This window comes from Hydractinia symbiolongicarpus, chromosome 14 (genome assembly GCF_029227915.1).
Source record: "Hydractinia symbiolongicarpus strain clone_291-10 chromosome 14, HSymV2.1, whole genome shotgun sequence".
Lineage (NCBI taxonomy): Eukaryota > Metazoa > Cnidaria > Hydrozoa > Anthoathecata > Hydractiniidae > Hydractinia > Hydractinia symbiolongicarpus.
In genome coordinates this window covers 10,688,187-10,714,559 of record NC_079888.1, presented here as the reverse complement: position 1 = coordinate 10,714,559, position 26,373 = coordinate 10,688,187, and the positions used below count along the sequence as shown (strand labels likewise).

At 31.6% G+C, this 26,373-nt stretch overlaps 1 protein-coding gene and 2 long non-coding RNA genes across 3 annotated transcripts in view; 2 read left to right on the top strand and 1 right to left on the bottom strand.

Annotated features, from left to right (window-relative positions):
* Window positions 1-225: 225 nt before the first annotated feature.
* LOC130625877 (uncharacterized) overlaps window positions 226-26,373 on the bottom strand; it is a 43,622-nt gene continuing 17,474 nt past the window's right edge. The window contains exon 2 of the long non-coding RNA XR_008981769.1: window positions 226-515. This is a non-coding gene — a long non-coding RNA (uncharacterized LOC130625877). The remainder of the gene's footprint in view (window positions 516-26,373) is intronic.
* On the top strand, window positions 3,401-22,925 carry LOC130625878 (uncharacterized). The gene is made up of 2 exons (XR_008981770.1): window positions 3,401-16,332; window positions 17,649-22,925. It is a non-coding gene; the product is annotated as an uncharacterized LOC130625878 (long non-coding RNA).
* The window catches only part of LOC130625876 (contactin-3-like), a 33,027-nt gene continuing 31,477 nt past the window's right edge, over window positions 24,824-26,373 (top strand). The window contains exon 1 of the mRNA XM_057440990.1: window positions 24,824-24,972. The gene's annotated coding sequence lies outside the window, so the exon portion shown is untranslated. The remainder of the gene's footprint in view (window positions 24,973-26,373) is intronic.

Genomic DNA, 26,373 nt, shown 5'->3' with positions numbered 1-26,373 from the left:
CAAGATGCCTTATTTCAATTGACATTTGCACTGATGGACAAAAAATCATTTGCAACTTCGCACTTCATATGCACTTCATATGCTTCTTGCGTTTGATTAAAAAATAAGTATCAGAAAAAGCAAAACTCTAATAGAACACTCCTATCCTGAAGCGTTCTACTGCTTCACCTGCTGCAGTTTCCAGTGGCGTGTGTCATGCGATTGAGATAACAAGAAGGCTCTCAATACGATAAATGGTTGCTTTGGATTCTTGGTTAATAAAATAATTAACAATCTAGTTAGCTATAACATCCTCCATGTGTTTAAAGTATATACAACAAGTTTGAACTGTCTTTATAGAAACCTTTATTTTTTAAACATACGTTGAGTATTTTTGTATTTTCTATTTTCGATGGGTTCGTCTGTGTTAGGAAGTTCATACGATATATGGGGATGTATCTGGATCATGTGTTTCGCCATGTTGTGTAGGTCAGAGGACCTTTTATTTCCACCTTTGTTGTTTGTCATGAAGGCAGCTACAATAATAAATATAAGTAAATATGAATATCAGCATCAGCGTTGCACTTAAGAACTTTGTTGCCAAGCAGTTACAACAGCTCAAAGGTTTAACTTAAAGGAACTAGTTTTATGCCGGAGTATTGTTGAATTAAAATTCGTAAAAATTATTTCTCACGATATACAATTTTTTTACCCGCGAAAAAAGACTTGCGAAATTTAGCTCACTTAAATTAGGGTATAAATTAGGACACTTACTGGTTGATACAATACACAACAGAGCGAGGAGGGTCAGAGAAAAACGCATGTCTTCTTTATCAAAGTCTGGATCTCCTTTTCCTTTCTTTTTTGTGGACAAAGTGACGGCTATTAGTTATTTTTGCTTCTTTTATTGCCCATTCCCAAGGCGGATATCTTGAAATATATTAATTGCTACTTTTAGATTTTCATATTCATTATCTTCCTTCCTATTATTATTATTATTATTATTATTATTTGTACTTTAATTGACAAGGCGGTCTAGATGATCGAAGAAACATTTTTTGAATTATAATTGTTGTTAATTATAGCAGATAATTGAAAGAATGAATAAACAAACAATTGAACACACAAATAAATATGCAAAATAGAAAATCTGAATAGCAGGTGAAAAATAATTCTTCTTTTAATTAATCTTTATTAATAAATCTTTAAACTTGGAGACGTGACAAAAGGAGGGCGAACCTAATATCTTTTCGTGGGAAATCAAAATTTATAACACCCATATTTCGTACCCTTTATGTTAACAAGTATTGATATACACGACCACAAAACGGATAATTTAATTAATACTCGTGCTATATTTGTGTGTTCAGAATGACTGCCAGAAGCATTATTTCAAGTCCCCTGCAGAGTAAATAGTTTTCTAACAGTAAACTCGTGAATTTTTTCTTTGGCAAACGACTATTACTTTCAATTATTTGCATTTTCCTAAAGAAAAAAACATTTTAACGCATTTTTTTGTTTGTTTTCTGGGCTTTCTATTCTTTTAAAAGGCAATCCATTGAATTTTATTTGATAACTTTTTCTCATCTAATTAGCAGGGCTGAAGTGACTCTTTCTAACTAACTTCCTGTCGTCTGTTTTAAGCCTCTCAATTCTTCCCTACTGGTGTACTCACACTAGTATACGTGATGCACAAGTGAGTCACCGTTTGTTGTTGCATCCGAACACTGCAAAATGCTGTTGGAAGATTCTGCCAGTTCTTAGAATATTTATTGTGATATGGTTGAGTTAAGTGGAGTGCAGTGCAAAAGAGAGCGCGAGTTGTGCCTCACTTGGACAATAGCTGTCCTAGTAAAGATTTCCAAAGAAAACAATTGTCGTAAAGCGAGCACCGACTAATAATTTCTGATGTTGCGATAACCATGACTGGAGGATATTAAGTTTCATAAGAGACATATCCGCGTGTCTACCATCAAGGTCAACCCATACGTTTTCGCTAGTCAACTGCTATAACTATAAAAAGATATGTTTTCTTCCTTTATCGCTTTGTGACCTTGATTTGCATTTAAACTCTATATTAAGGGAATTAAATTTAAGATTTAAGATTTTCGCTACATAACAAGTCATAATACTTTGCGACAATTAAATTCCGCAAATTTTGTGAAAATAGAAATTTACTTTCTTTGTGCTTCAAAAGCTTTGCATTACGTGCATTGTATTTGTATAAGTTTACACATCTATCAAGTATAGTTTTAGGCAAAACAAAGAGAACAAAATTCTTTTTTAAGAAAGAAAAAAAAATCTAAATCATGCAAATAGTCAATTGCTCAAAAATATTCTCGAAAAAGTATTTTTTGTAAATATAGCTACCATTTTTTACGTTGTCATGGGAAACCAAATGGACTAAATTGCTAGCGGCTTCAGAGATCTGAGAACTAAGCTTAGGCAGTAATTACGGTAATTAGACAAAAGAACTGGCGACTGGATACATATTAAATATAATTGAACCATTTAAGTTAATCAAACAGCAGTGACCACATTTAAGGATGCCATTTTTGAACATTAATAAACTGACTCCTCGTTAACACATAGTAGACGCGCTGCTGCAAGTATTAATGTCAACGAAATGTAATTGTTTAAGTAACTGTCATCACCTTATTCAACTGTTAGGTGTTCGTGGTCTAGGCTAGGAAAAATCTCTTATACTTACCATGTATCGAGTTATTATGTGGCAAGAGAATATTAATATGTGAAACTAGCTATTATTCACGTTTGACTTTTTTTATCATTTTTTAGATTTAATTCTCCCTTTAAAATCTATTTATGAACGAATGCTGAAAAATCTTACATAATCAGAAAAGATGCAAATAGTCACTCATAGAAGGCTTTAAAAACACCCAGACTTTTTTACAGCTCCGAGCTGTTTAAAACAAAGTCCCTTCATAGTTTTTTGGAATTGGAGGGCCTGAACTATAATAAGAAAGATAAATAACCAAGTCAAAGGACACATTTCAAGCTACCCTTTTACTGCTAAAATGCGACCGGAGGCGGGATGGACCCCTTCACCGCCACCCCCTATCCCCCACGTTCTCCTCCTTTAACCGTCTCCGGTTTATTCCATGACCTGGCCCTTTTTTAAGAAATGTTTCATCTCATCATCTTATTTCAGGTTTATCCTATGTTGTCAACTTGCTGTCAAATGTAGAAACGGACGAGAGGAAACTGACAAGTCGCAATCTGTTTTTTGTCAACAAAGAAAGCGGCAATGAAGTAAAATGCTTTGAAAATGATTTCATTAAGTCTTTATATGAGAAAAAAATACCCGCCTGTACAACAACTTAACTACCTATTGTTTCACAGCATTTACTTGCATTCATACATAAATGCCCATTAAGTCTAGTATTATTACTAATTATATTTGAACAGGATAGAGAGAAAAAAAGCAGTCGAAAGCGAGAGAAAAAAATTATAGTGTAATCTCATCAAGGTAATTTTTTTTTAGAAATCTTGTTTTATGGAAGCCAAAGAAGAAGTAACGATGTGGAATGCTTGCATCCTGATATTGTATTGATTTAAAGTTTCTCATCTGCATGAGGTAGCCCAGGTATGCTGTATTTTAGCAGGAAAATTTGGTACGCGTTTTACTTAGAACACTGTTTTTCGAGAGGGAAAACAAGTATTCATAAGTAAACGTTCATTTAAGTTTTGAATAATTCTTCTAGATTACAAATCTATGCAAATCTATGCTAAGGCTAGAATGTTCTTAACGCATTTTATAGGTTTCTCCAACTAATATCTAATGTTACTTTTGCATTGTTTGTTCTCATATTAAAAAAAGAGTACAGTTTGCTGTGAATTTTTTTATGCCTTCAATATTGATAAAATTAGATTTTTTTCAGGATTCACTTAGAAATCTTTAAATAGAACTGCATTACTATTTTTATAACTTTGAAACACACGTTCATGTCAACTAAATATATTCATTTTATTTTCTCGAGAAGGACGTCTTGGAAATATATCTAGGTACTAGAGAATAGTTAAGGACTTCGGCAATTTGTGCGGTTTAGTACTAAAACTTTAAAGAAGTTGTGTGATCCTACTGAAGTTACAAAATTGTTCAGCAAAACCTAACACAGATTTTAAGTTTTTCTTGTTTTGGAAAATAAAATCTTGAAGTGAAAGCTATTAAAAGATGGCCACTTGATTTAAGGTATTTCTAGTCGACAGAAAATTGAATAAATGCACTTGGAAAGTAAAGTTGCGTATTCACGCAAGAGTTCTATTATCTTGTTCACGATATTTCATTGACAATAAGCTCTCTTCATTGACAATCTGTGACATTGCCTGGAAACCCTGTAGTTTAAACAAAAGATCTATATTCGGCCTAACTTTTTCTCATTACCGAGACTGGCAAGAGTTACCAGGAAACGAAAGAAATTTTAGAAATGATTAGTCAGCATATTGAAACTTATTTGTTTTTTCTATGGCCAACAAAGATAGTCCTCATTGATTCGAAACGTTTCAACAAACCGACAAAGTACATTAAAAAAAGTTGAGTTAATTTCCGATTTAGTTTTGTAATTAATTCCGCACAAATGGTCATATTAAATAATTACGGAAATATCTTTTGTAATATTTTAAGTAGACGGGGATTCATCTGATCCCAAGTCGTCATTTTTTTCTTGGTACAAAGCTGAGATTTTCTACTTAATTCTATCTAAAGTTGACATTTTTAACTTAATCCAAGACTGCCAGTTAAGCAAATATAGTGTTAATTCAAAAATATAATTGACGAAAAATTAAACTTGTTACATGAGAAAATCGAACTTATATACGGAGGATTCTTCAACCATGCAGCGTTCTCTCATTTACACAGATCTACAAATCAGACACTCTTTCGATTTTATGTTGCGTAAAAAGCAGCATAAACTACAAGTCGACATTTTTACAAAGCTGTCCAGTAGCTATATCAGCCTGCCGTGGCAAAAATAAGAAAACTTAAACTCATTTTTCTAAATTATTTCATTCTTAACCAAAATAATTTTATGCGTAATTTGATTGCAAACCTTGTTACCAGGATAAGATAAAATCAATCCACAATCAATGCACTAGTTTTCGCAGGACCCGATTTTCCGGCTCGAAGAATGTTGCATTTTGCTGGTCGGTCGGTCATTTTTTAAGCATTTCGTGGGTACCTAACTTCGCGAATTCGGTCAAAATCCGCGAAAATTAACGCTCATAAATATTAGTAGCATTTGGTATATTTTCCAATAGTTAAAAAGCACACACTCTGTTTTCTTTTTTATCTTAGTGGTGAAATCAAGATATGCGTCGTGCGGAAATACAATAGAAAAGTACAGTAAACTGATCCAATAACATCAGCCAAATCTTGTAAAATACATGATATTAAAAAACACAAAACAACATCATTTCTTTTAAAGTGGAATAGACATAATTGGATAATATTTACATGCTTAGTGACCAGTTATGTGAATGTTTTCCAGGTATTCAAGTGCGTGTGTGAGATGAAAAGAGAGGGAGGGGTTGACTAATAAGTTTTTATACAGCACGCATCCGCTATTTCTTACAAGCTAGAGATAAGGAATTCAATTTGACACTAGTTTGTTAAGGCAAGAGAAACCAAGAAATTCGTTTTAAATAGGGAGTTTCGCTTGAATTTATAATTAGATAGCTACGTCCCCATATTAAACCTCTCCTTTGTTACCGCCAAATATTATTCTTTTCTAGCTTTAACGAAGATACTTCAGTCAATCTTTAATTTAAAGGAGAAAACGTTTACGTGTATGCTACTTAACACAAACAGAAATAGTCAGAAACTTTTCACTCTGATAGATGTCATGACTTTGCTTTTTCTAAAAGTCGTACAAGTTTTATATGGCGAGAAACATGATTAAAACATTGATTTCGATTAAGACACCAGCCCAACTGAAGTTAATACACAAATTTGATCTTCACAACAGCAACAAATAAGCCACACTTGAGCCTGAAAAGTTTTGTTTTATTCATAAAAATCGTGTTGTTAAAAAAACCTATCTTCTACTCCATGGGATATTAAGTTAATTATTTGATCGAACTTATTAGTTATCATTTGTCTACTTAAACTTAATTGTATGTTGAATGTCCGACGAAAACTACGTATTATCTTGATGTTGATTTATTTGTCGGCCTAATCTGACATGGTATATGACAGTTGTGATGATGGATTGTAATATATGTTTTAATTTACTCTTCTGCTTCGACGACGAAAAACAAACAAAGTGTTTAAAATGTTCCATACGGTGTCCTTGCTTTATATCTGCGCTAATTAGCACAATGGAATATTTTCTTTTTAATGGCGGTGGCTTTTTTTCATTCAAAGACAACCCCATTTTAAACCTGAACAGAAACTCCAAAAAACACTTCTGTTTTCTGTGCAATATATTAGTATTTGCTTTTCTTTTATTTCAGAACAATAAGTTAGTAAATGTGTGTGAGTTAATTTTGCAGCATACGTTTGCACTTATATTAACTTGCGTTAAAGTTACCTTAAGGGAAAAAATAATATAGAAGAAAAAATGCGAAATTAATGCTTGCGAATTTGCTCCGTATTCGCAAACTTATGTTCCGCATGTTTTAAACAAGGAAAGACAATGGCCTTTTTGTTTTCGGCATTTTACATTATTCTCAAGGTCCTATTCTTAAATTCTGCATTGATTTGCAAATAATATTTTTATAATAATATTTAAGCTATTGCTTGTTAAAAAACGCCCCTTGGCGTAAATGACGTTTTTTAGAAGTGGGCGTTTAAACATGTAGCGTTTAACAGAAGCGTCACAGTAGATACATTGTTATTTAAACAAGAATTCCTCAGACTGAATAATTTAGATTAATTTGTCAGGAGGTTTTGTTTATCTGTGAAGAGGAATTTAAATCTCAATGGTAAGGCGGCTATTATTATCTAAATAGATCAGCTATTTGCTTTTGAGAATTTACTCGATTTCAGACAATAGAACATATTGTTCTACCGAGTTGTCAATTGTACCAAATCTATGAAGACCACATAGGTATGTACAATGTTTACGACTTTTGCTAGCTGCATTGTTAATGTTCTTTTTCTGTTAGGAAAATTGATAGCGTAAAAGGATAGCTTTTTTGTAATTAAATTTTTGGAGATAAAAAGCCTATTTTACAATCTTATGTGTACCTAGTGTTTTGTTTTAACTGACTAAAAGACCAAATTGATCTGTCTAACATATATGAAAAGGTTAAAAATCCATTTTTTGTACATATTATGTGCTTGAAAAGCAAAAATTTGTTTGTATATATCATAACCCATTGTTTGTACATGGGAAATCTCTGAAAATCCGTTAGAGATATTATCGTGATTAACTAATTAACATACTGATATTCTTTTGTCTCGATGTACCAATACATTATTACCTTTTCCATTCAAACTGTTATGATAATCTTACTTTTGCTTCTGCTAAATGTCATGTAGGACTACCATTGTCACAACAAATCTTCGTCAATTACATATCCACAAAAATCACAATTGTATTTTTTTCTACCTCACAAATCCTTTTTGTTGTTGCCAGTTGTTGAACCAAAATAAGACGAGATGTTCTGTTCAAAAGAGACTTGGCATTCGTTCACATAAGCTCAATTTTCGTCGAGCTTAAGGTAACGTTGTTCATTCGAATAATTTATTTAAAATGGCTCCCTGACAACAATAATGTATGTATTCTTTTTGTTAAACATGTACAACAAGGTAAACACACATATATTTGTAAATTTAATTTTATAAATATAAAAAGCGCATTTTTGATATTAATTATAAAGTAAAGGATGCGTTAAAAAATGAAGAAGATAATCATTTGTTCAGATTATTACTGGTGTTGTTTTTTATTTATTTGTTTTAACCTAAAGTAAATAATGGGTTATGATATTCGCTATACCTTTATTTTCCGGTTAGATGTCATTTGTATCTAAATACAGGTCGTAAGGAGGAGTAGCATATTATCTACAACAGCAGAAGTTATGAATCATCGGCCAAGTGTCACTAAAGAATGCAAATGTTTATGACTTCCTAACAAATTTCAACCTTCTGTTCAACAGTAACTGCTAATTCGAAAGCTAGTAATTTGAACATTTGCTATTTCGAACAGTTTTCTGTTTTGCTTTATTAAACTTTTATATTTTCTATACTTAATTTAAGCATTCTTCAATCCTAATTCCGTTTTGGATCCAAAGTAGCATTTGTGTGCTGCATATAATTGGACGAACTAACGCATGAATCTATTGTTCTTCCCAGGAATATTTCTTTACCCTTTTGATCTACATGTAAGATTTAGAAGAAAAAATCTACCGAGTAAATAATTTTACTACTTAAATTGACGAGTTTTAGGGAATAATATGAAAACCTGTGCTTCTGAACGTTTTGATTGACAAGTGAAACTTGATACCTAGAGACAGGCATGACATTGGTATTAAACGCAATTTATTTCAGCTAGAATAAAAGTCCTGTATAATTACCGTTGCAATGCACTCATCTTAACTAAGCTTTGCAAACATTTTATTTTGAATACATTTACAATCATTTTAGTGACGGCAGACAATCTGGAATACAGTAACTTTGTCATTACATAAATCTCTTATTCAGTTCATCCAACAATCAATTTAAAATCCTGGATTAATGTTGATAACATATCCTGTCAGAAGTTTCAAGATTGTATTGCCATATTTTTCCTTAAGGCATTCACATCAAAAATACCTTAGTTTGATCCCTATTGACACACTAAGAACGCCTTCGCAACTATTGCTTTGCATCTTACGAAAGAAAAGAAAGCGTTGTTAGGTATAATAAGAAAATTGTTTAGAATGTGTATATTAAGTTGTATTTCGTTTAAAATGATTTATTGTTTTATGGTGATAACAATTACAAAGGAAGTAGATATGGGATGTTATTTTTCGTATTAAATAACCGCTGCGCTGTATATAGACCTCTACAAACATTTTAGCAGCTTAGCAATCACTTCATCAGCATTAAGAGATTATGTATACTTGACCTTAATCCTATTCAAAGATTTATTCTAATACCGGTGGCCAGCGTTTAATGCTAATTTGAGTCACACTCCATATTTTGACAGCGCAGATTCCATTGTTTAGTCAAAACTCAATGGTTGTCGCAATAAAGATAGCTTTTTTATGGGTTAATATTTTAATCTATACTTTTAATAATAATTAAAACCATTGCTGCGTAGGCCGGCTGAGTTTGGTTTCTAAATAGTTTGGGTTTTTTTTCTGTAGCCTTTATTCCGCATTAAAATTTTAGAAAAGATATTATCAGACTCAATAATGGCGACTGATAGGTGTACACACAGCCACTTTGACAGCATATGTAATTCTGTCCAATGTTGTGTGCAAATGACATTTTCAAGTTTCAACGTACAGCTATGGATACCATAGCCACAGCCGCACTACCATTTGCGTCAAATAAAATCGTATTTCTATGCTTTCGAATCAGCTACATTCCTTCGCTGTCCTAATCAACATTAATTAATTCATATTAATCAATATCTTTTAAAATAGTATAACAGAACCTCAAATAACCTTTGAACTTTACTTTTCTTCCAGTAGCAACTCGATAATTAGAGGTTTAAGAAAAAACCACAGGAAGTATTGATATTATAAATATCTTTGATAGTTTTTTTTTTTTTTTTTGCGTAGGAAATCATTTCAAATTGCTAGCAAAATTGATTAGCACATTAAAGCATGGCAATGTCAAAGATAGGTGAATTGGTTACTACTATTCTAGTGTATTTTACTGATTTTACCAGAAGTAGTGGCAGCTTTTAAATTCAGCTTTTTTAGCTGGGTTAACACGTGGCAGAAACTTGATGCAAGATTAAAATGAAGTTTTATACAAAAGAAAATATTGGAATACCAAATATCTTACTTCCCCTGCGAGTTTAACTTTGTGTTACGGAGACAAAAATGGACGAATGCACAAAATAGCAAATGAATATGTGCGATAGGCAGATTTCAGGTATATATAACATCGTTGAAAGTGAGGAATTTTTCTCCAATAAAGGTCAGAGTAGCCAGTTTCGGTTTATTACTCATTGTTTTTTTCTTCTCTTTGGTTTCGCCAAATGTTCTTGCCAAAGATTTATAATACATTTATTGTAAATTTCATAAAATTCATTTGCGTTTTATTAATAAAAAATAAGAAAAATAATTTGTTTGAATTGTGAAATATTTGAGCAAAAAGCCTTCTCAAGTATGAAAAGTTAATAGTAAAGTTATGTAGATATAGACGTTTTATCAAACGAACTGCTTGGATGTTATCTATCTTAGCTACAATGAAAAGCAACATGATTTTACCAACAAGCATATTTACCTTAAAATCATTGTACTTTTATACTACTTGTAACTAATCTGCAATTAAGAAAACAAACAAACAAATGACTATATAAGAATGCATTTCCCATACTTAAACTTGTATTAGATGCAAGGGTAGGGGAGCAGGGCTAACTATCGTGTGTGTAGTTTCCTAAAAAAATAGAATACTTTTAAAACTAAAGCTTATTTAGTAAAAGGGATTACATCTTCTTTCCTCGCTTCTCCTTTTCCCTTACTAAGTTTTTTTTGCAGCTGGTCCGACATTGGTTTGCATAAAAGACTTCAAACGATATAAACTCCACAAGAACTGTGGTAATATCATGGAGCAGCTGTTAAACTTGGAAAATCCAGTTCAGAAGATCGAACGAAAACAATTTGTCAGAAATTCTTTTGTTGCTTTTATTGCAAGTTTAAACGTTGATTAAATTAGTTATAGACTTGTTCAGTTTGACATGAATATTCCTGATTTTTTTTATCATAGTATTTCGGCTGTGTATGTAGGTTGTGTATATAGCATTGGCACATTTTGGCATTTTGACTAATTACCATCTTGGTCAACAAAATCGTCGGATAGTGTTTAATTTATCAAATTTTAGGTTCGGCTATTCTTAACTAGCACTTTTATTGGAAGATTTTTTTTGAGACATAATTATATATGCTGGCGTTGTTACGTTATTGTTGGTCACCAGGACTTCTGACTAAAACAAGTCAAAGATTATGGAGCAGAGAGAATTGCTAGGAACGACACGGTAAGTCTTGACTTTTTCTAAAGTTTCTTTTTCTCCTGTAAGCTCGTTTGGCTTGTAAGATTTGACATATTGGTGTTCTAATATATTAGTTTCCATTAAAAATGTTCACATTCCTAAAATCATTAGCTATTCAAAGGAAAATTACTATATGCCTCGGGCGCTTCATTAGAAATCCTTTCCATTTTCTCAAGTGACTAACTAATTTTCTGCAGACAAAGAGCAATTAAATTAACCATCTAATTGCGCTTAAATTGAACAATTGTGCTTGTTTTTCAACTACGAAAGAAAAATTTGAATTCTTAGATTTCGAAAATTTTAAAACATTTCGGTAGCTAGTGTCACATGACAGAAGTTTTGTTCCAGATCTTAAAGATATTTTTAGCTGCGAGCAGTATTGAAAATATGTTTTGATGCATTCATGGCAACTTTGGTTAATCCAATATCCAGGTAATTTACTTTTGTTTAAAAAACTTTAAACCGTAAAACGACGCTACAAATTAATTAAGTAGCCTTTAAAAAGCTTTTTAATATAGAATTCCGATCATAAATGTTTTTGTTTTTTACTTCAAGAAAGTTTATAGCAATGCTGGCGTGTATAAAGAAAATTGTCGCCACTATTATTTCCGCTGATGATTCTTCCTAATTGAATCTTTACATATGCCTGATTTAGATTCTTGAAACTTATAGCAAGTTGTTTTTAATGCCATTTCATAGTTTTAGCTCAAGTATTTCCAATTCCGTTCTTCTTTCTCTAATACAAGTATGTTTTGTTAGAAAACGTTTGCAACAACACTATGAACTGAGGATGCTTATACTTGCTGCTTACTGTACTAATTAAAGCTCACCCTTCTTATATTTCTCCCATTATTAAAGATAGATTCTTATATCATTTTTTTCTATGAGTATGTATAGGCTCATTTGTCATTGCATATGTTGTGTCCCAAATTGTAATAATTGTCCCAATTTGTATTAACACCTGCCCCAATTTGTAATACCTGCCCAAACTTGTAATAACAACTTGCCCCAATCTGTAATAATAGAGTTGTTCTATTTTGTAATAACGTTTGCCCCAATTTGTAATAACACCTGCCCCAATTTGTAATAACTCAAAGCTGCCCCAATTTGTAATAAAACCTCGCCCCAATTTGTAATAACCCCTCGCCCCAATCTGTAATAACATGGAAAATACTATAATTACTTTCCCGCAGTTTTAGCTAGCCGAATTGACAGGACACACTATCTGCCAAGAATTTTTTATTAATGTAGCGCACGTGCTGTCAAGGGTATAATAACGGAAAAAATGGTTGAAAGAACAAACAGAAGTTTCTTTTTTTTCAAAAAAAAAAAATGAACAAATACCAAAATATATACAAAAGTAAAAATCCTCGATCAATTTTCTTTTGGCCATATGATAAGCAAGATTGCGTACCATCCATACGTTAAGGCTTGCAACGCCAACGCGGCTTGATTCCATCTTATGAATCTACCTATTTTGCTTTTCTCTGGCCGGTTAGTGTCGTTTGATAGAACTTGTTTTAAATGCAGTGAAATACCACTGCATCTTTTACCACTGACATCAATCAAATATTTCGCTCTGACTGTCCTTAAAGGTGGTATTTGATTTTTAACCATCTACAAATAAATTTTTGGAGCCTTTTCGCAATCATCTTTCTCATCAACCAATCCATTTTCATCGAACACCTATTCGCTACCATCCCCCTCATTAACCAATTCATTTTCATCGAACACCTCTTCGCTCCCATTTCCTTCATCAACCAAATCATTTTCATCGAACACCTCTTTGCTAACATCTCCCTCATCAACCAATCCATTTTCGTCGAACATCTTTTCGCTACCATCTCCATCATCAACCAATCCACTTTCATGGAACACCTCTTTGCTAGCATCTCCCTCATTAACCAATCCATTTTCATCAAACACATCTCCGGAACACCTCTGAGGAAAAAAACATTAGACTAGACATCTTTCATTCATTTTTTTAAAAAACGCTATTTTATAAAAACGAAAAAAGTGTACAATCAACAAAAAACACGTCCAAACAACTTTTTTGTACATATGATGCACGTAAACTAACTGAACATCTTTGACAACAATATTATAATAAGGTCAAATTTGGTTTTGAGCTGAAGGTCTTTCAACCTGTTTCATTTTATTTTCAATTCATTATAAATAATGATTCCATACTTTCCTATTGTCGTATAACAAAACATGTCCAGTTTCATCTACCGTGAATCTTCCCTTCGATCTCCAAAATTTCACAACAGAGCTTTTTTCAATCCTTGGTCTATCTTTTACAGGCGTGTTAAATCTACCACTTGCAAGTTTGACAATCGCGGCGTATTCTTCGTCACCAAGCGGGTGTATATAATCTTTTTACGATAATGTTAAAGATATCAAGATAGGGAAGAATAAAAGTAACTTCGTTGTTAATGTTGTTGTTTATGCCAATCTCATTCGTTCACTAACACTCGAACATTGCGACGCAACCTGGTTTTTATGCATTACGATCCTATTTGTTTCTATTAATATAAGTCGGTGATGAAAAGAATAAATTAAAGTTACACGAAAAAAATTTAATGTTTATTTTCCGACTGGTCCTGTACAGGGTTTATTAACAATAAATAAAGGCATGTTTTTTTCCCTCTCGAATTTTTACAAAGGATTTTCAAAATAAATATTTTCGAGGAAGGAAATTATTACAAATTAGGGCAAGGTGACATTACAAATTGGGGCAGTTTTGATTTGTTACAAATTGGGGCAAGCGTTATTACAAATAGGGGCAGGTGTTACAAATTGGGGCAGGTATTACAAACTGGGGCAAGTATTACAAATTGGGGCAAGTATTACAAATTGGGGCACAACAACATAAGCGTTAGTAACGTTTTTTTAAACTGGGATGATAAAGAACATCTATTAAATTCGCCAAATTTCAGTGCTACCTATAAAAAATATATGCTTAAAATTTAAAGTTCATGCCTGTTTATAAAAGTAAAATAATTTAAAATGCTTATTCAAGTTGCTTAGTGAGGTTGTTATGAACTTGTCGTTTCTCCGCTGTCTAACTTTCATTAAAATTAATTGAGGAAAATGTCTAACGTAATGTGAAATGTTTCGTTATTGTTTTTTTTACTATGGTAAGTGTTGTAGTGAAAAAATGTTTTGGGCGGGTAAAGGGCTGACTCCACGCCACATATTTCCCACAAAAGTTGAAACAGGACAGGGGCGAATCCAGGATTTTTTTCTGGTTAGGAAAAATTTGGTAAATTAGGTAGGTTAGGTAAATCGGCCGTTTTGTGTTTTTGCTGTAAAAGGAGCTAATATTTTCCCAAAAGTAAGGTTTTTAGTTATTAAAAATCCTTCCTAGATTAGAAACGAAAATTTCTTTACAGCCAAATAAAAAACAGTAACCTCCGTAGTTTTAACACTTTATCCTTGTTAAAACATGCGGATGGAAAATGCGTCCGTTAAGCAAATTCGATTCGAAACAGGGTTAGCATTTCCATAGTTTCTTTGAATGACATACTGGTAATAAGTATCATCTAAGCATCTTTTTACGTTTTACGCACATAATACGAGTACAAGTAATAAGTAGGGGAGTTGCTTCATTTCAAAATATGCAATAAGTCTAATAACTAACAATACAACAAAAATTACATTACAAGACAATTTTAGGAATAGATAGTCGACAGTAGTGCAACGTAGAAATATTGTTTGGAATATTATAGTGTGTGTTAATAACCTGCAAATGCAAAAAGAAAAGCAGCATATAAAAGTATGAAAGCTTTCCAGTTAGACTGCGTAAGATAGCCACATATAATAAACGTCTACAAAGAGTATATAGTAATCACCTCTTCATAAAGTTAATACAGTTTAGTATTAGGGTTACTGGTGTAGTTTTGCACCAATTTCTATTAAGCATTAATTTTAATGTTATGAAATTCCCACAACAGTAAGGCAGTTTATTAAGCCAGAAAAGAGTTAAAAATTAGAAAAATAACATCAAAACATTTAACATGTCTGTATATTATTTACCCTCGCAAGTCCCTGTCAACTATGTTTGAAAAATATTTTAATACTGTAAAATCTTTAGGAAAGTTTTAGTAACTATAGGCCAATTCTGAAGATTCTCATATAAAAAGCAACATACATACAAATCCTACTCATAATCATAAGTAAACATGACATTTTCATTGGTTTACAGTCTGTAACAGAGCATTCTTTAATACGCAATTCTTGTTTCGATTCTTGTTTCGATCTGTATTGTTTTATGCGAAACTCATTTCTATGATTTACTCGAATGTTCACAAGTTATTTTGATTGATTTTTTTCACCAACTTTGTGGATTATACCAGATATATATCCATTGTTTACAGTTTTCCAATATATATTATAAGGATTCAGAACAAATATTCTGTGTTCTTTAATTGATGATGATTTTCGTTGTCAGAAGAATATTCATCATAGGTACTAGGATGAGATCAAAATATCTTATCCTAAAACAAAATTATATACGTTGTATTGCTCAACAAGAGAATAAGAAATATTATAAAACAAACTTGGACTATTCTTAGATTAGGTATTGCTTCATTCTTTTGTTTTTAGCAATTTTATTACAATTAAAAGTAGCATGGAAAAGTTAAAGAGATCTCATGTTCTTAAATGTTCTAAAATGAGCAGTGGAATGTTGTATATAAAATGCACTGTTTAAAAGTTCCCACAAAGTCAAAGTTCTTAGGGACAATCACAATAAAAAAGTATATGCTAAACGTATAAATTTGGCGGTGGGACGAGGTAGAATCCTTTGACATTTAAGTATATCTCATACTGTATACATCGATTTCTTAGAGAACAGAAAGTTTTTTGAACTTGTAATGTGTACCTGCTTAACAGGGACACATGGCCAAGTGCTTATGATTTCAAGGACTGACAACATTTAAATATTACCTTTTCTGATTTTGATGTTTAGGGGAAGGAAAGATGATCTGCAGATCTATCAACATTTAGCTTGGACTTTTGCGTTCATGAAAGAGCTGTCTCTTAGTTATCTTACAAGAATGTTTTCTCTCCCAAACAGAAACAAAGATACACAGTTGCATAAACAGCTACACGAAGCCTACACGAAGCCTGTGACCTTAAGACTTAAACAAAAAAACTAACAAAATTCCAACTAATACACATACAGGTAGGTAGCTAGTAATACACTCTATACCAAATTTAACATACACACCAAAACATATTTTGACCGCCAAGACAGTGTTTACATAAATTGCCTTAGTGCTTAGTTATCTCGTTTAGCATTGGGCTTTTATAAACAAACAATACATTTGATCGAGGTCAAGTTAAAACCTTTTGTTTTGATAAGAAAAAGATTATAATCACATGTTTTGTAAGAACATCTGGTGGTTTACCACTTTTAAGAATAGTTCTTGACACAAAAGTGCCTAAAATTCAGGAGCAGCTAAAACTAAAATATTTAAGTTATTACTTACTTTAAAGCAATGTATTTATTGTCTCTTGCAGAGGCAGATGAAGGTTTGGTTTGAGACAACAACATGGCACACGTGGCTAAAATATTTCCCTCCAGCATTTCCAATCCTTTTAATATCTGAAAGGGTTTCCAAAATCAAAACTTCTTCATTTAACTTAGGTAGCATACAATTGCTTTGATATTTCAAGTACTCCCTGCAATTGGACCTGACCCAGGTAAACCATGTTGAAAAAGAAACATCCACTTGTCCATGTAACCATAGCCGTGGTCGTTTTAGGCGTTTAAACTTTTCAACCCGCGGACGTTTTAGGCGTTTTTTCTTCACATTCCAGAATTTCATTCATTGGAACTTGAAAACCCGCGGACGTTTCAGGCGTTTTTTCTTCCATCTGTGATTTTCATTCATTCGGAACTTTAAAACCCGCGGACGTTTTAGGCGAATCGACACTTTGCCTAAGATCGCCCCGGGTTTGCTTATTTGAGTAAAATATAAAAAATCGATAAAAACGCCGCATCGTCATGAAGTCGAAATCGGCGAATGCCAAAAATAAGTTTATAAAAATAACTTAGTTTTTTTATAGATTATTCTGTCTATAGAATTTTTTTTCTCTAGTAGGTCACAAAATTAGGCTTGGGCAATTGCCTAGGCTGCCTAATCCTAGATCCGCCCCTGCAGGAACCTTTATGAGCATGCGTATTGATAATTCCTTATTTTCCTTTTAAAATTTTTTCTCTTTCTGCTTGTTCAAGAGTGAGAAGGAAAATTTTAATCGAAAGGAAAATTTTTTATTTGTCCAATCACGACTCGTAGAAACTGTTGACAATTCAATAATAGCAAAAACAAATCCTAAAAGATTCATCCGCTATTCATAGTGCGATATATTCACTGCAGAAATTTCAGAGAGTAAAATAACTTGCACAAGACACTGAAAACAAAAAAAACATTAGCAAAATAAACCGTGAAATCAATTGCACTTTTTGCCAAAAAATTTGTTGTTAATTTCATTTAGGCGGGAAGAAATAATATCAACATGTCAATTTCATAAAGGGCGAAAAAAAAAGTACAATAGAATACAACAGACTCATAGTTATAGTATTCGACGCAATAAATTAGAACAAGGAGAAGAAGATTCATTACTGAAGTTTAACTTGGTTTTTCTTCTTACCTTACCAAGTTTTCTCGTGGAATTTATACGATTCGAATTGTTTTCTAGCAGAAACATTTTCTAGTAGAATTTCTTTCGAATAAAATATTAGTATGCTGCATTATCCATTTATATCCGTGACGAAATAACCGTTGAAACAATCCATTTTACCTAGATTACAATTTCAATGAGATCACTGAAATTATATTTTGGTTAGAAAGGAATGATCGTGGCAATTATTGAAATTAAGTCAATTTAAACAAGGTTTTGTCAAAAGACATTTTTATAAAGTAGATATTTTAAGTATTGCTCTTTTGTTGCAAGAAAGTCAGCTATCTGTAGATACCTGTGTTGTTTTGCTGAACATAAAGTTGGTGAGATAAACATTTGTATGTTTTCAAAAATACATGTCTCTAAAACATAGCAAGATATACTTTATAGTACTTATTTTATGGTTGACTAAGCAAGATAAACAGCGTTTCAGAGAGTGACAGATATTTTTTCCTTATAGACCACTAACAATTTTTGGTTAGTGGTCCGGAATTATGTGATCTGTTATTAAATTTTATTTGTGTTACTTACAGTGTAAAAAGACATCTATGTTGGGGGAAATGTGTGAAAATGTATGTGGTATTAAAAAATATAAAAATATAAGAAATTACTCGTGATTTGGCAAAATAATTAAGTTCTCTAGGCGCCTGGCTGCAGGATTGCAATAAAAAGCTAATTTGAGAATTGTATTTTGACCTTAAAAGGTTTTTTAAAGAGATATTTATTTTTATGATAATATCTTGTTGTAATATTTTGGATGAAGGTCACGCATCGTTTGACATTGATCAAGGCCATGGTTTTCTCCGTTGTTACCTGGCAAGGCTAGGAGCGATTGAGGGCTACTGCCTATCCCTGTGTGTGGCACGCAACTATAGTATGACCATAATACACGTTATTCTAGCGGATACTGTAGTATAGATCCTGTCACAGAAGAAGGGGAACTAACTATCACACTCCTACTGATTGAGATTGGGCACGTGTTAAAAAGTTCAACGAGGTGATTGTTAATCTCACTGAGGGAAATATACTATAATATTTGCTCGGGATATGACCAACTTGTCTTTTTTTAATTTTGTTTTGATTTTTCTTTATTGAAATCTGTCTTTGTATTCGCTCTGCGTGAATGCTGGTTTGAGTTTTTTTAAAACGTAATGCAACTCATTACACGATTAGAAGTGTGATGAAAATTTAAGCTTTTTAAAATATAGATTTAGTTATTGTGGTATGAACCGGAAATTAGGCTATACTTTTATCATCCCAGAATTAAAAAATACGATGAACTACTTTCTTTCAGCAGACGAACAGATAAGCAGGAGAAGAAATAGCTTTAAGATGGTTGTGTGAGTGATTATCAATAAAAATGTATGTCTGGCTCCGTCTTTCATCGTACGCACTATACATTGTGGCTGGCATGGTCATAATAAAGATGATCGACATAGTATTGTCAGAAGTGAGATATCGAGAAGTCATTAATAATTATACTGGAGTTTGATGTTTACAGTTGTCGGGGAATATTCAACGAATTACCTAAATCTTTTTTGCTTGCATATATTTTAATTTAAATAAGTTGTGAACCACTGGTAAAATAACAAGACTCCACATAAGCTATTACTTTTTTGGTAATGTCAAACAACATATATAAACGTCATTTTTTCTAGACAATTAGGACATTTATCTTTACAACCGGAAAAGTAACAAATAGATTTCATTGACAGTTTTTATATTGTAGAGAAGTAACTACTCAATTTGCAGCCACGCTTCCAGATTTACTTAATGGAATTTCGTCCTTCAGAGTACCACACCCTTTGTCATTATCATACCTTTAGGTTCCGAATAAGTGGGATTCTTATCTTTTTTGTGTAAACATATCCGCATCTAAATGTGTGTCGATTGTTGGTAACGTATAAAAAAACTTAAATAAAAAGTATCGGTAAGCTTGTGTTTAAGGTTATTTTTCATACATATTCGTCCTTGGAATTAAATTTGGCAAAAGATGAAACCTATTACTTCATGCGAAAACAAAGTAATGGAATTAGAAATACCTCTAGCTTTTGGTGGACCACATTCACGAAAAAATAATTCTTGCGTCGTTTAGTAACCGTGATTTTTTCTATACCTATGTAGCTGGCACAGGGAGGGACAAAGAGAGATATCGTAATTAAAGTCTTTACTTCTCGAATTAAAATTATTGTAAAATAAATACTTTTATGATAGCATTTGTTTTACGGCGCTCTAATTTAACCGCAAACCTTATCTCACCTGTGAAAGTTTTTTGTTTATTTATATGAACTAGGTCAACGATTTCAAAGTTGTAAATTACTATACAACAAGGACAAGTAACAAGAAGACGATAGCAATGTATATTCTTATTATGAAGTTCAATAATCTAACTGTTGATATATAAAAACTTTAATGTGAAACAATAATCCACTATAAGGGCGGGTGCTATCATTTCACTATAGGAAATTGTTTCTTTGATTTTGTAGTATAGGAGAATGAAATTGAAAAGGCATGCGTTTTGTTTGTTTTGCAACTAGTTAAGAATCACAAGTGAGAATCATGGCTACTACTTGGTGAAGACATACAGGAGCAATGTTTATTTTTTGTTTGTATAAAAATATGAAGGTTGTCCATAGTAACTGTTTGCATAGATTGACGTTTTTGATAGCTCATTTTTTCTTTATTGACTTATTTAATGTCATAATTTATTTGTTTATTGATTACCGTGGTTATTGAAAAGAGTTATAAAAGTGATTCGTCATGACAACAAGTGCTTTAGCCTTAAAATTTAACTTGATTGGTGCAATTGGTACATCAATACATACGTGAAAATGCGCAAATACATTTGATTGTCTTAAATCATTGATTTCATGCGTCACCTAAGTTGCTGGAATCCTTGATCAGAACTATCGACAGTAGATTACATCGTAGGCCAAGAGTGGGAGGACGTTGGTAGGAAAGGAATAATTCTATTTTTTCGCAATCGAAACAGGTTTAATTTGGACCCACATACATTTAAACTGTGCGATTTCGTAATGGCATCCTTCCTTAAAATTTTTTTAACTCCTCAAAGTAAACTAAATAGTGGAGCTAAAATAGGTCACGTTGGAAATCTTATCAATTTTCTACATCAATAAATAGCTTGTATTGGTGTGTAATTTAAATACGTTTTATTATAAAAGTTTGCAAAGAAAATCTGGAAAATAAATACTACATACATTAAATGCGACGATGTTATACAGAACTTGCTGGCAAAGCATAATCGCTCTTACTGCATGAACCAGTAAGAAAGAAATGGAATTGAGTTAATTTTTACTTTGGTATACACACGACACAAAATGACAGCGAAAATGCTTCACTGCTTTACGATAAATGGTTAACAGTTTGTATGTGTTGAATAAGACATTTTTATATGAAAAATATTGTATCATCGTCATTTGCCATGTTCTATATCATTTACAAGGTGGAACTGTCCGGCAAAATAAAGGTATTAGCAAATTTAAATTTAAGTGAGTAGAGAAAGTTAAAGTTAAACTTCTTATAATTAACATCTTCTCTTTTTCTCCTTCTGTTTATCTCTTGTTTGTTGCCTGTTTGTTGTTTGTTGTCTCTGGCAGTCATTTTACTTTTTACTTTAAGTTTCTTGTTTCTTCTTTGTTTTTTTCTTGTTGTTCTTACTTCTTTTATTTGTATTCGGGTTTTTTTATTTGTTTTCTTTCTAATTTCTTGTTTTCTGCTTTTTAATAAAGGGAAGGGAGATCATGCTAAGATAGTCTTCTTTTTTTCCCCTTTTTCTTTTCCCATTCCTCATTGTCTCGTCTCTCCCGTTCTTGACTTTAGCTTCCCTCTTAATGTTTTTATCTATTCTATAGTTTCTTTTTGTATTTTTCTACTTACCAACTTATTGCCTTCTGTTGCTTTCTCTGGATTTCTTTCTTTTGTCTTCTAGCACTCCTTCTTTCTTTTTAGTTTCTTGCCCCTGCTTCTTGTTCCTTGCGATAGTGTTCTTGTTGTTTGCTTTTCATGTCTCAGTTTATAAATTATAAAAGTTAGGTAGCCTTTACAGAGGGTAATTTACATAAAACGAGTCTTCACACCACAAAGAATTGTGCCATATTCACGAGGTCGAAATGTTTCGTTCAATTTGACCGATATAAAACCAACATTGAAATGAATTTTATTTCGTATCATGTAAACACTGATTCGCCCAGAAACCGAAATTGATTTTTTATGTCGCCCCTCAAATAAAACATCATGTAAAAACTACATTACTTAAACACGACGTGAAACATGACGACCCTTTCTAAAATATTCCTGTTTCGTTTCAGTTCAAACATTCAGCATATCGATTGTCATTTTCTTCTGTTGCCAAGTATAATCCCTGAACATTAAATATAAATAAGTAAGGTATGAAAAACTTGTATCTATGTAGTCGTGACTAACCAAACAGAAAAAATATAACAGCCTAAAAATCCAGACGACATTTAAAGCTTATTGCTTGTGGAAGGGTATACCATGCTAGAGTGCTTCAGACAATGGTGACATAATAATAGTTATTCCCTATCTTACAACAGAAAACAATCCTTCATAATGTTACAAAACACCTATCACAAGAAAAATAATTTGAAAAATTTTACTAATCGTACTGAAGGTTAGCCTATCAATTCTTGGGGATAAATTTGTTCAAAACAAGGCCATAAATGTATTTCTTTTATTTAGGATTACTTTTATAAATATCTAGTTATTTCAGTTGTATGTTCTGTATATTTTTTAATGGACCAAATATATTTGTTTACAAAAAACAGTTAGAAGTGTAACCGTGTTGGTAAGAATGTAAATTTTATATTCAATGTAAATCTCCGTTATCTATACCCACCAATCCGACAACTCTTTCTTGGGCATTAAACGGGGAATTAAAAGAATAACTAAACTAAATGTAAATTTAATTTTCTATATATAAATTTGCAGTTATTTATACTCATCAACCAAAGAATATTTCTTGCGCGTCAGAGAAGAGAACTAATTACTAACCTGAATCGTTAGCATATACTTGTTCTTTGAGGTACAGAAAATGTACACAACAATGAGCATTTAAAAATAGACTTCCTAGTACTTTTTACTTTTTTGAATCATAGCATCAATACTGTTTTTAATTTTGGAAAACATGATTTGTGTGCGAGGTTTGTTGCAGGTTTTTCCAGATTATACAACAACGTTTAAAAATTCTATTTCTGGTTGCTGCTGATGGTTCTGGCACCGGTTAGAAGATGGTATTGCCGTAGTCGCTGTTGTCGTTGTTGTCGTTGTTGTCGTTGTTGTGAAGTTAAATTGGTGTTGCTGTTTTTTTTATCGTTTGCCATCGTTGTTATTTGTCGTTGTTTTTATTGTCACTTTTGTTTTATAACGTAATGCACGGCTCTTTTGACGTGAACTGACTATTGCATGACGAAGGTGGAATATATGGTTGATTGAAGTAATTCAATTATTATGTTTGTCTTCACAACAAGCTTAACGGGTAGTCATTATTCGGTATGATAATTGAAGTTTTATTTCGTCATCACATAAAGAATTGAGCGTTATTGTACAGTGGCACGAGTTTGGCATGTGACGCACTTTTATGATAATTTTGCTTTGTTTTCATTTCGTACCGGCATTTTAATCTTACATTACGTATTGACTTTTTACATAAAGATGAAAAATAATTCTTACCCAAATCAGCTGGTGTATTATTTATAACAACAATATTTGTTTATTTGTTTATTTGTTTATTTGTTTATTTGTTTATTTGTTTATTTGTTTATTTGTTTATTTGTTTATTTGTTTATTTGTTTATTTGTTTATTTGTTTATTTGTTTATTTGTTTATTTGTTTATTTGTTTATTTGTTTATTTGTTTATTTGTTTATTTGTTTATTTGTTTATTTGTTTATTTGTTTATTTGTTTATTTGTTTATTTGTTTATTTGTTTATTTGTTTATTTGTTTATTTGTTTATTTGTTTATTTGTTTATTTGTTTATTTGTTTATTTGTTTATTTGTTTATTTGTTTATTTGTTTATTTGTTTATTTGTTTATTTGTTTATTTGTTTATTTGTTTATTTGTTTATTTGTTTATTTGTTTATTTGTTTATTTGTTTATTTGTTTATTTGTTTATTTGTTTATTTGTTTATTTGTTTATTTGTTTATTTGTTTATTTGTTTATTTGTTACCTTTCTGACTATTACATTTTAGCCAATGAAGTCACTCTATTTTTTGGTCACAGGAAACACCCTTTTATGTTATTTTTACGTTTGAAAATTCCTTTTTAATTTAAATTTAAGTCAGTTTACCTGTGTTGAAATTGAAAAATAAGTGCGCTAAGCCATGTGATCCAAATTAGATTAAGAAATAGCAAATAGATTAAGAAACATATTTTGTCCATCAATACAAAAATATTAGTATTTTTCACAGAAATTGTGTTCGTCCAAAAAGGTTTTTCAGCACAATAAAGAAATAAAATCAAAATTCATCTGAGGCTATAAGATTAAAAAGAACTATAGATTTTATTATCTTTGATACAGATTAATTTGTCTTAAGGCGTTGAAGATATTTCTGTCATGTCAAGACTTAATCGTAATTGTTGTCTATTTTATTTCAATAAAAAGACATGATCCCATAAAGAAAAAAATATATATGTATATATACATACGACAGTTTTTTTTACAAAGAAAAGAACTTATTTGTCTTTTATTATGACTTTGCCGAATAATAGAAGCAATTGAGATTAAAAAAAAATGATTATTCTGTAATATATACGTTCATTTTGATCATTTTTCTTCTATCAAATAGTATTGACCATGGATAAACTTGAGAATTTGAAATTTAATAAAAAGTTGAATTTCAAATGGATTTTTATATGAAGAATACATTATTGAGCCTTGAGATCTTGTGGCATTTGTATTTATATGCAGATCACATGCTCAAATATGGCAACTTTATATAAACGATTTTAGGGGAGAAAGTCTTAATCAAAAAGTCATCTTTTTACTGTCCTAATTTTGTTGTTTAGAGAGAGAAAAAATATAAAAAGCAACTATAAACTGTAATGGTAATTATTGGTAAAATACTCAAGAAGAAGAACAAAGTTTTCAATAAAAAAGGTAGCTTTATTTATAATTCTTTTATAGGCTTTTATTTTGCAATGTTTTTGTACTGTTTCAACACTAAAATTTAAAGCAAATTGACCCAAATGGAAATGCCAATTCCGTCTCATCAATTGGAATTTCAGAAAAATTTAAACGAGTTAAACAGCTACACGTTAGAAATGTAATGTTTGACATTCACGTCGAACATTTAACTTTTATCATATAAATAAAACACAATAATGCTAAATTCATTTGCGCTGCTTCTTTCTCCTTTCTTCAAATAGCAAACTGTACCCTTTATTGACTACCTAAATTCGCTTGCATTTGACAGAACAGTGCTGTTGCTAGTTGACGACACAGAACAATCCGACAGCTGTTTTATGTCTGGCAATACTATCTACCTAAGATTTCCAGGTTAAAACTGTGAACGTTTTAATTGCAAGCTAAGTGCGCCTGTCAATATGCCTACAATGAATACACACCTGTTGATGCTTTAAAAATTTTCAACAATCTGAAACGTAAATAGAAAAGCATAGTTAAGCTTCAGATAAAAGGTAATATGGAAATAAACTTAAAGAATGTCTGGGTTCAGTATCGTGACGAAAGAAAAGATTTGGTTCAATTCTCGATTGTTAACAGTACCGATGATTTCGGTGTATTTGACATCTGCAATGCGAAAAGCATATGGTAGTGAATAGTTAGCATAGCTCCACTTATACACGTTTGTCACGCTCGCAAAATACTAATATTTCAGGCTTAAACTATGAATTGTTATCATAATGCGTAGTAAAAAATTAAAAAAAATATCTGGTATTTATATGTAACTAATATATAGGGAAAATGTTTTTTTGTGTGGTGTGAAAAATTAAATAGTAGATATTAATGAAAACTGTTGAAAAAACAACTATTTCTTTAAAAGGTTAAAAAACAAACTTTCTCCTATTTTTTTTAAACATGCTTTTGTGAAGTTTGTTGGTTTTGAAAATTATCAGTAAGACATGAAATCACTGTTCTGTTCCTGATTGAGAACGTCAAATATATGTCAAGCAAACAAAACATTTTTTTGTTGTTTGTAGGTCTTCCTTCACGTTGAATATTTGTGTAATATATATACGTTTTATTTTTAAAAAAAATGCCGATAGTGAATAATGCCGATATAAAATATTAGACCAAAATACATTTAAAAGGAGAAATATGCAAAGTAAATACTAATCCAGGCTAAGCCTAATTTATCCTATCAAAACAACTCGAATTACGAAACCTTCAAATCGAGTTGGTGGGTACACTTAAGAACAACATTTATCGTTTAATTGCTTGAAATATTTATGAAGTTAGTGTAACCAGAGATCGTCATTTTATTGATTGTATCCCGTAGTAACGTATGAACGTCATGTTAATAGAGAATCGAATTAAAGA